General features: G+C 40.4%; 1 long non-coding RNA gene across 1 annotated transcript in view; it reads right to left on the bottom strand.

Annotated features, from left to right (window-relative positions):
• Nucleotides 1–514: 514 nt before the first annotated feature.
• Nucleotides 515–10,899, bottom strand: part of LOC111815993 — a 43,157-nt gene continuing 32,772 nt past the window's right edge. Inside the window, exons 2-3 of the long non-coding RNA XR_002820550.1 lie at nucleotides 9,348–9,406; nucleotides 515–593 (exon numbers count right to left, since the gene is read on the bottom strand). This is a non-coding gene — a long non-coding RNA (uncharacterized LOC111815993). The remainder of the gene's footprint in view (nucleotides 594–9,347; nucleotides 9,407–10,899) is intronic.

Here is a 10,899-nt window from a genome sequence, read left to right as displayed (position 1 = left end):
CTGAGTTAATCATTTTAATGATTCATGTTTAAATGAAACCATTATTTTCCAGATCCTGCCAAAAATTTACCACAACTCATTCAGAAGATTTTATTACAAATTAAGATTCCTATAATTTTGAAAAAGAGACACACACTTCTAAGGTTTCTCAGGAAGGGAAAACCTTGGCTTCAGAGTGCTGAACTACACTTAAAAAAATAAAGAGGGGGAAAAAAAAAACCTTGCGCTAAGTCTGCGAGTAGGAGATGCCCCCCCCCTCAGTGTTCTGTGGTGGTTCAAAAGGGGAGCCCCACAAACCACAATGTGTCTGAGGAAGACAGCCAAATCCTACTGGGACTCACTCAAAAGGAGATACAAAAAGGGAGGAGGGTAACACAGATTAAAGCAACTTAATTTTTGTGTGTTGTCACTGCTGATCTATAGACAGATCAATCACCTCCACACCCTGGTACCTATGAGATACAGGAAATAAGACGAAAGATCACACAAAGATCATACGCACTCTTATCTTTTCTTTTAATTTTTATTTTTATGCCAGGAAGAGAGGTATTATCTGTTCTCCTTGTCTAGAAACAGGAAATTCTGGAGCTTTCCTAGGTGCAAAAGGAATGGGAATAAAAGGATGAAAACAAACAGTAGGCAAGCTCTCTCTGACAACGCAAAGCACAACTGTTACAGATGCTCTGCCTAACTAGGACACCAAAGTTGGAGATCTGTCCTCTCTGCCTTTCTCCAATCTTCAAGCCTTTCCCCCACATTCAGTCTTTGTTGGCAGCAAGTTTAACTTTATGTTACACCCTGACGCCTAATGCCCAGGTAAGTGATGGTTCAGAACTATTTGAAACAGAAATGGTCATTACAGTATTTCACTACATTTCCAGTGTGTCCCACATACACAAGCCTGTGAGGATTCTGCCCACAAAACCTAGCTGTAAATGTGAAGCCATCAACAAAGCACAGCGAAGACATCTACACACACACACACACACACAGCACATTTCCTCAGATTCTCCAAACTCCACACTACCTTCAAGTGCTGAAAGACTAGAAATGACTCAAGACTGGAACACCAATGGTTTTCAATACCTTAGTCACCTAATCCTTAACAAGTCACCTCTCTAAAGATCCTATATTATTTAAAATACCAAAGAATGTTCAGGTTCCTTCCAGCTCTCAGCTTAAAGATTTCCATATTCATATTGAGAAGTCTGAATAAAATATAAACGTCTAAATTGTCTGTGCTATCAATTATTACCAGAGGTGACAGCCACAGAGGGACAAAAATATTACTGTGGTCATCTTTATTCCTTGTGAAATAAGTGGTTATGTAACATCTCCAAAAATTTAGTGTTAGATTTTCTCAGTAATCCACATGTCGAAAGTAGTTATGGGCGGGGTGTACATATAGGGGCAAGGAAGGGAATTTCATGCCTTCACAGGGAAAAATATCAAAGTATGTTATCCTTTGCTTGGAATGGTGCTTTTCCTGAAGTTTGGGTTTTACATTATAGAATGTTCTTTACTTATGTTCAAACTCCATAATGCATCGTGAAACTTGGACTTTTCACTCCTAATCCATAGCAGGTAGCCAGTCAAATGTCTAAGAAACTATTTAAACATTATATCCACACTTTCAGTTTGTTAGTAAGAAAGATCTGTTCTTTTCTTCCCGGATCTCAAAGTGAAGAAGCAGAAATACTGTCTCCGGGCTGCAGTACAAAGCTTTCAAGATTGCTGGCCCAGTCACACCCGCTGTCCCCTTTGGATCTACTATCACACATCATTGATTTTTGATAACTCTTGAGTGTGTCTCAAACCCAAAGCCAAGTTGACGCACATATAGAAACTTCTTAATCAAAAAGCTACACTTAAGGGCTAGTGAGATAGCTCAGCGGCCTAATGTGCCTGCTTAGGGCAGGGCTGAGCCAGTAAAAAAAAAAAAAAAGAAAAGAAAGAAAGAGAGCTACACTTAGTTTTAAAGAAGCAAAAATTGCTTTGTACCAAAAGATGGAAAGGTTCCTGAAGTACATTGTTGATGACTCATAAAACATGCAGATGCAGCTGAACAATTAAGCATCATGGTAGAAGCAGAAATTTTCTATCTGCGTGGAAGAACATTCCTACAAGTAAGCTCAGCCTAAAGATCCCAGAGAAAGATTTCAAATTCCACAAACACAAATCATGATATGTCTGGATCCGAAAGTCAACACCCAGGGCCAGCCAGGTAGCTCAAGGGATTAAAGCACCTGCTTAAGCAGAGTGCAGGGGCCAGGGTTGGGTTGCTGGAACCACAAGCTGTGCCAGCCCTGCCCCTGCTGAGAGGGCAATTGAAACTTGGGGTGGTGGTGCGAGCCTGTAGTCCCAGCGCTTGGGAGGCTCAAAACAGAAGGATCACTATGAGTCCAATCTACAGAGTGAGACCCTTTTAGATCCTGTACTAAATGTCTATTAATAAATAAATAAATCAAAAGTCAGCACCCATTTGCCCCTCAAAGTACAAATGAAAGAAACTCTTCTCTCAATGAAAAATATTATTAGAGTAAACCCCAAAAGAATTCAAAGGTGGACTTAGGAAATTCCCTATTTTCACTATAAAAACTAGACTTTGAACATAAGAAATATCGATTGTAATTTTTGATATTACAGCTAGTAAATCGACTTTTTAAACTTTTATTTATTCTTTGAATGAATGAATGAAAACTAGATTAAAGAAGAAAGAAGATCTAATCCCAGATTTCATCGGCTTTAACAATGCACTACTGTCTTCCCACAACCTACGGTATCTGGATCACAAGAAGGTACAGTTTGTGAAACATTTCATCATCATCAACAACAAAAAGAAATGGGCTAAGCAATAATTATACTTAGTTTTCACATTTTAAATGAGCTGTCTATGACCAAACGTGATGTTCTAAATCAGGCAAAAAAAAAAAGAAAGACACATAGTATGGTTGGTCAAGAAGATGTAGATCTCTATACAAGGATGAACAGAAAGGAAGGAGAGCAGGGGCAACAGGAGAGGCACAAGTGAGATGAGAACAATCAACTAAAAGTCTATAAAAGCAGAGGTGAGAGAAAGTATCTGTGTCCCTACCTATCTGGAAAGACTTCTCCGAGCTGGTAGGGTTTATTGGTTGTTGCTTTGCATTGCTTGGAAACTACATATTACTTGGTGGGTTGAAAACTCAGAAAAGGCTCAAAAATAATTAGGATGATTAATCAGGAAGGCTTACACCTTGGGTGCTCTTGATGAAGTCCACTTACTCTCAGAATCCTAGATCTGTCACAAAATCTCTGGAGAACAAGCTCCTAAGAGAAGACAAAAAAAATTGGATGAGGAGCCGAGACAGTGATGCTTATTTTTTCAAAAGTCCAAATTTATGCACCCTAGCAAAGACACCAACAAGAGAGAGTAGCAAATCCCCAAAACACTGGAAAGGAAGGCATTGTGAGTCAGACAGCACTGCTTCCACGAGGCATCTTGCCACAGAACAGCTTAGAAGTTGGTACCCACGAACAGAAGCCAATTTCTCTCCAGTGTTTCAGTGTGCTGCAGCTGACCACAAAGTTGCTAAGTTAAAGTTTCTGTGGGATATAATTATGAAATACTGTACATCCTCAAGTCAATCCTTCTCAACTGTTCCTCAAAAGCTTAAAAATAGCACTGAGCTCTCACAGTGATTCAACTGGCTTATAATAACTCACAAACAACTTCCTAAATGGAAGTAGGAAAAATATAGAGGTGGAATGTGAATTAACCACTGGGTATTTGGGAACATGGAGAGAGATGAGTAGATTGGAACTGACAGATCAGAAGAAGTCTGAAGTTAATCATGGGGTTATATCACCTAGATCCCGCGTCGCTTGTTGGATTTAGAGAGCATGTAAAAGTTCACGAGACCAAGAAGACTGGCCACTGGGCAATGAACATGGTAGATTAAGGTGATGGTCAAGGGAGAAAATTCCACTTGACCCTTTGAAGCCACTCGTACATGGTGTTGACTGCCGTTTGACTTTCTGTATCTACATGATAACAGTTGAACTGCCCAAGGAAAGATCATGCCCGAAGATGAGCACCAGATAGGTTTGTGGGGAATGTGGTAGGAACAGGAAGCATGTGGATTTGTTGCCCAAGTCCCCCATAAACACTACAGGAAGCGTGTGGATTTTTCTCTACTTTAAGTCGAGACATTTTTCTCTACCTTAAATCGCATTTTGTAAGCTTGTAAGTTAATTCATTAATTCATTGAAATGTATTTTTCCCTCATCACACATCAGGCAGTGTGCCAGGCCCTGAGGACACAAAAGTGAATAAATAACATAATTAATCATAATAATAGCTTCCATTATTGGGTTCCTTGTATGTGCCAGGAACTCTACTTCCATTACACAATGGAATGCACACAATAAACTTCTAAAAGAGACGTTATGTTCCCTTCTGCAGATGAAAAACGAAGATGAAGAAATGACAGGGCTAAGAGGCCTGTAAGTGTGGCACATTGCTCCAAGAACACAGTGATCAGTGAGATAAGGGAAGTACGCTGCGCAATAGCCTATGGAATTGCTAAAACAGACGACTGAAGAAAAGGCAGCATGCTAACTCAGCTCGGGGAAGGAGGGAGAAGAAGAGTGAGTGGAAAGAATGTGGATGTGGGTGTGGGTGTGGCTATGTCAGTGTGTCTGTGGCCGTGTGCCTCTGTCTCCGGGTGTGTGGAGGTTGGTCTGGGTATGTGCTTTTGTATGTCTCTGTGTGGGTGGGTATGTCTGCATGTCAACATGTGTGTGTGTGTGTGTGTGTGTGTTTGTGTGTGTGTCCATGTGTCCTGGGCAGAGAGAGATGGACACAGGCCACGGCAGAAAAGCCATCCTCGAAGAAGAGGGCAATATAATGCGTCTTTCGCCCGTACCACAAAACTTCCCTCTGCATTTCGGCAAGACGAAGAAAGTCACAAGGAAAAAGCAACAGGGCTTGTGTGCTGTTTCAGAAATGACACAAGAGGCTGTGACACAACATGTTTGATCTGCCTGAAGAAGAGGGACATTCATCATGACAGATTAATTGCTCTTCTGGAGTGGGATGTTGCCCCATGGAGCTTTGCATCCAACGTGGCTAGAGAGCAATGACGAGCTTCGAAGCAGAGAAACCGATGCCTAGAGCTCCAGAGAAGCGCTGCAGAGTGGCCACTGTCAGTGCAAATCCTTGTGCCAGTGAGTCTCCCACGACTCAAAGCATTTTAGGTACATTTCTTTAAAACTTGTCCTCAGAACCCACTATGTATTTTTTAAAATTCCCTTAATGATGACAAATCACCCACTAAATGCTAATACTTGTGTTTTTAAGTTAAAATTTATTTTGGACGTAGCCTATGATAAGATAATCAATTAGGTAAAAATAACTGAAAATAAAATGAATGCCAGGCAGTAAGCTACGTTATTTTTATAAATCATCTCGTCTGATATAATTCTCAGCCCAAATTGGTTAGGTCATGTTGTTTTGCTTTTCTTTTTGCAGTATTAGGGATTGAACCCAGAGATTGAGACAAGTGTGCTCCTGTGAGCTACATCCTCAGTCGTTTGGATCTTTTATTTTGATGCAAGGTCTTAGTAAGTTCTCATTAAGTCATATAAAGTCACTCTTAACATTCCCATTTAGTAATATTTCTTTAATCACTAGAGAATTAGCACACGTCACTGGAGGGGTTTTGGAAAAATCTAAGACAGTAGAGAGACGATAAAGTTCCTTTAGAGTCTTACCACACAGATCTAATTATTGTTGACAATGCCAAGCTTCCCTCTCTAGTCTTGCTTCTGAAAGTACCTGAGAATGGTTTTCCCACCAAATGGATCACAGTGGGTGTAAATTTATAACTTTTCCCTTAAAATGCTGGATCATTTTTTTGCGTCACTAAACTTCTTCTGCAAAATCTTCTCTCACTATTTGGCATCTCTGTGAACAGTGATAGCATGATCTACTCAAAATAGTTTCAGTATTTCAGTACTGAGGGCACATGTTTTGTAGATACATCTTGTTGGATTTCTATGATCATTTCCTGAGATTATTTCCTAGAAGTAGAATTGCGCCTGGATAATTCTAGTCGCTGTTTTAACTTTGGCATTTTTTGATGAGGAAATGAAAACCCAAAGTACTTTCCAAAGTTATGAACCCAAAATGCAGCAGAGACTGGAAAAGACCCAAGACTAATTTTCTAAAGCTTATGATTTTTCCCACTAATATAAATTAATTTTGAAGGAAAAAATGAAAAACATCAATAAAAAAGAATTTGCATGTGTGTAACCAAAACTACTCCTGGAAGAATTTTTTTAAAGAGTTAAAGCAATGTATCAGATTTGCAGTTTCCCTAAACAATCAAGTTCATTCCTGAGTTTCTGTCCTGCTAGATTCCTTTATAAAGGGCTCACTTTATCTCTTTGTTACTTTCTTAGATGTCAGTTCAATCCCTTATGAATTTATATTATTCATATTCTGGCTTAAATATTGGAATTTTGGATGAACTGAAAAACAACACAATCTCTTTGATTGTGGCACTTGGGGACAATCTTGGTTACAATTCCGGCAAGCCATAAGCAGGTGGGGGAGTCCACACCAGCATGCTTGGAATACCAAATGACTAATATATAACCAGTCTTCTTTAAGTCTGACTCCATTCTGATAACTAGGGAGAAAAGAAAAACATTTACCACCCAAAGTCCTACTGGTTGCGGTACCCAGAAAGCCTGTTTGCCTGGAAGGAGGATGGAAAGGAGTAAGACAAGCACAACCAGCTCTCTTCTTGAACAGTTGCCATCAGAATACAGTTCAAAATGGATCAGAAAAATACCAGACTGATAGAGAAGCACCCTAGAAGGGGTAAGTGGGTGTTGGGTGAAATTGTATTTTTTAAAGAGGAACCTACAAGTGTCTTCAAATTGTCCCTAATTATTTGGCCCCAGGCATTCTTGGGAGACGTACCAGAGAGGATTTGAAAGACAAGGCAGTGGAAGAAGTTAACCTGGGCTTTCAAAGCCTTGGCAAAGATGTTCTCAACCAGCTTTCCCTGGTGTTCTGTTGGTGGATCAGCAAATGCCACCCCCTGGCAGTGGCCCCAGATCAGTAGCTCCAACCTGCGTGTCTCACTAGCATCTGAAATGCAATTGAACCCAGAAATCTGGGTCCCTATCACCTCCTCTCAGGCCTCGCATGGCACTAAGAGAATCTGCATGGACAAACATCTGAGTTCTGCTTTGCTTTCTGTGTCCCCTGCTGTCACCCCTGTGTCAGCCTCTAGCATCCTCATTTCCAATCCTGCCCTTTCACAAAGCTTTAGCCACATAATATCACAGGCCAGTGGCCTATGAAAATGCTCCAGGGCCTTTTTGGTCTCAGAAGTTCAGTGTCTATGCCTTCTCTCAGCCCACAACCTCTCTATGGAGTAGCCCTGCCAGCTCCCACTCCTCAAGACTAGCTATCTCTCTGGGAAGACACTTGCCCTGGACCTTACCCTTGCCACCCCACTACCTAGCATAGCACCCACTCCCACTCTTTCCCTGTGCTGCTCACTGTTGCATTCAGACCTGAGCCCCAGTGTTACTTCCTTAGAAGGCTTCCCTGACGGCCAACCAAATAGCTCAGTGGATTTAAAGTGCCTCCAAGCAGGTGCAGGGGCCTGGGGTTCAATCTCCCTGCCTGCTGTGCCGGCCCCACCCCCAGGGTGCACTGAGATGGCAATTGAGACTGGGCATGGTGGCGTGTGCCTGTAATCCCAGCACTTGGGAGGCTGTAAACAGGAGGGTCACTACTAGTCAGATATAGTAGTGAACCCCTGAACACCTCGTAGGCCCTTCCCTAAAATACAAAAAAAAAAAAAAAAAAAAAAAAGAAAAAGAAAAGAAAAAAAGGCTTCCCTGAACCCTCCCTATAAATTGCCCCATATTTTATTGTCTTCATATCAGTCGTCTCTAGAGGACATTATCTTCTGTTTCTCTATGTACTTGTTTACTATTCTTCTTCCTCACTAAAAAATAAGCTCTTAAAAAAGGACATGTCTAACCAGTAATCCAATACCAGCACATAAAACAGTAACCAGCTCAGAGTAGCCATTTAGTTAAAAAAAAAAAAAGTGTCTAATAAAGGGATCAACAAATGACTGAGAGATGAGTGCATTTATTACTGTTTGCTTTACTATTACTATTCTAAATTCATTTTTTAAAAAAACAGGTATTTTATTCTTTTTAGGCTTGAGCAATGGCACTGTATTGCATTAGGCTGAGCCACTGAACAACCTACTCCAAGTTCTAAATTAGACCCTTTTAAATAGTTGGATCAATTCTTTGGTATTAGGCACTAATTTGTCAGCAGTCTGAAAGAAGCAACAAACTTGCCAAAGTCCCTTTCTTACAACTATCAGGTTGCTAATGATAGAATTTAGCACCCCGTGTTTTACACAGTTAATTCCTGTTGTCTTCTTGGATTTTAAACCTAATGCTCTTTCCCTAAAAAGTTTCAATTTGAAGAGTGATTTCTTAAAGGCGTCTGACCATAATCTTGTATCAAAATGCATAAATAATTGATAAAATTCCAATTATTTATCTTGTCTCCTAGTAGGAAAAAGATGGGAGAGACTACTGATTCTCCTTTTTTGACCTTGCTGCTTTTGCTGTCTTCAGCCACCATGAACTGCTGCCCTCTACCATGTGCCACCCTGCCTTGGAGCTAAATGATTATGGACTGAAACCTTCACAAACTATGAGCTAAATTAAGCTTTCCTTCCTTAAAAAGGTGGGGGGGGGTGCTGTACCCCATGTACATATTCATGGTGTATACACAAAGATATATCCGTACATCTGTGTAAGAACATATTAACATTAATAGGTCTGTTGTGTGCGAGAGTAGCAAAATGGGTTCAACAGTTGAAACCCCTCATCTTGGAAATCTTTATGAATATGGATATTGTCCCCACATCACTTCTTGCCTAAGATGTTAAAAATAGCCTGGTGAAGACTGTGAAGCAAAATAAAGGTCACAGCTCCCGTGAGGCAAACTCTAGCAGCACCACAGGCTGGGATGCTGGTGTCAGGTGGAAAGGGACACATTCTTGTGGCTGGCACCGTGCTTCTAGGTCATCAGCTCTGAATGAGAAAGGATTTTCCATATGTGCTTTCACAGAGCATGTTAGGGTTTGGTTACACATTTTATCCAAACTGTGAAAAGTCAATGGTAGCAATTCAATATGCTAGACATGATCTCAATGATACGCTTGCTTTGTTCACAGAGCATTATGGGAAAAACACTCCTTAAACCATCCCTTTGAAGCCACGTCAGAATTTCTTTCAGAGTTATTTCCACATACCTTCCCCATCTCAAGGCAGCCTTTCACCTTCCTCTCCTCTTTTCGGTAAAGCTGTGTCCCTGGAGACAAGAGGAAAATGAGCATTATCAAGAGTCAAGGAAGAGAGAGGGTTTGTGCAGGAATAGCTGGGGTGGCTCAGATGTTCTCTGAGTAAGTCACAGAAGGAGGATGTTCAGTTCTTCAAATCCCTAATAAAAATGTGAGCAGCCAGAGGGCTCATCTTCCTTAGATTTACCTCCTTTCTCCCAGGTCATTTTGTGCTCTTAGAACCTGATTTCCCTGCTGCCTCTGGAGCAGATGTTGCTTTACTGTTTGCTAACATTACGCTAACATTGCATTCACAAAACAGCCTGCAGAGCCTGACTTCTGTCAACACAGACTGATTATAACACGAGCTGGAGACTTTTCCCAGCCCTAGTCAGTGTGTCCCTTTAGGCAAATTGCTTAATGTCCTTATGTACAAACTGGGATCCATAAGAATATATATCTGCCATCTTCAGAGAAAAGGTCACATGCCGTAGTTCTCAAACGCTTTCCTCACAGGCACCTGTCATTTTACTCTTCAGTGAGGAGATGGTCTCATTATGCAAAAATGACTCTTCCTATTTAGTGAGTAGAGCGGATAAAAGACTTCCTAGGACATTATTTTTTTTTCAAGAATGCACCCCCACTGAGCTACATCATCAGCCTTTTTTTATTTATTAATACACAGTCTCACTGAGTTGTGCAGCCTGGCCTCAGGCATACCGTGCTATCCTGCCTCAGCCTCCAGAGTAGCTGGGATGACAGCTATGCACCACTATGTGCAGCTAGGCCCCTCCATTCTAAATGTGTCTCTCTAGTTCAACTATAAATATATGACTCCTTGAAATCACATATACTTTCTTTTTTCTTCTTCTTCTTTTTTAGTTAAGGCACTCCATTTATTTATTCCCTATTATTCTGGGGTTTTTTTAGTTTTATAACAGAGTATCTTTATTTTTTTATCAATTTTATTAAGAAAAAATTGCAATGAGATAGTTTCAAAACAGGTTGGTAGGAGAGTTACATCAATTAATACATTGCATATTGTTGTCTTGGTAGTAGCCATTCATAGCTCAAGATGCTGACATGATATCCTGTCCAAACACTATTAGTACAAATTTTTCTTCTTATTAAATTAAGAGAAAGTGGCTATATAGCTAGCCTAACAATTTTGTATATCCAGATATAGAAATGTCCTTCATTTATATCTCCTTTTTATGTTTAGTTTTTGTCAGAGATGGGTATTCCATTGCCATCCAAATATGGTAGGTGCATGAATTCAGCAAAATATTCCAGTATAGTCCAGTAGTCCACAATAGTAGTGGGTTATCCACAGGACTGGCAATGTCTGAATCTGAGGCTTTGAGCCTTTCACAGCTCAGCATATTAACATGACTTCACTTTTCATACCACATTTCTACCCTTTTCTGCTGGCTGGATAAGATCAAGACACATATACTTTCTCAAACTTTTAATATGTATCTACCCAAGAACAGATTAGCAAGATGTAATTTTGAAATTAGACTAC

Source organism: Octodon degus, unplaced genomic scaffold (assembly GCF_000260255.1).
Source record: "Octodon degus isolate 3935 unplaced genomic scaffold, OctDeg1.0 scaffold00024, whole genome shotgun sequence".
NCBI classification, from domain to species: domain Eukaryota; kingdom Metazoa; phylum Chordata; class Mammalia; order Rodentia; family Octodontidae; genus Octodon; species Octodon degus.
This window is presented reverse-complemented; position numbering and strand designations above follow the sequence as displayed.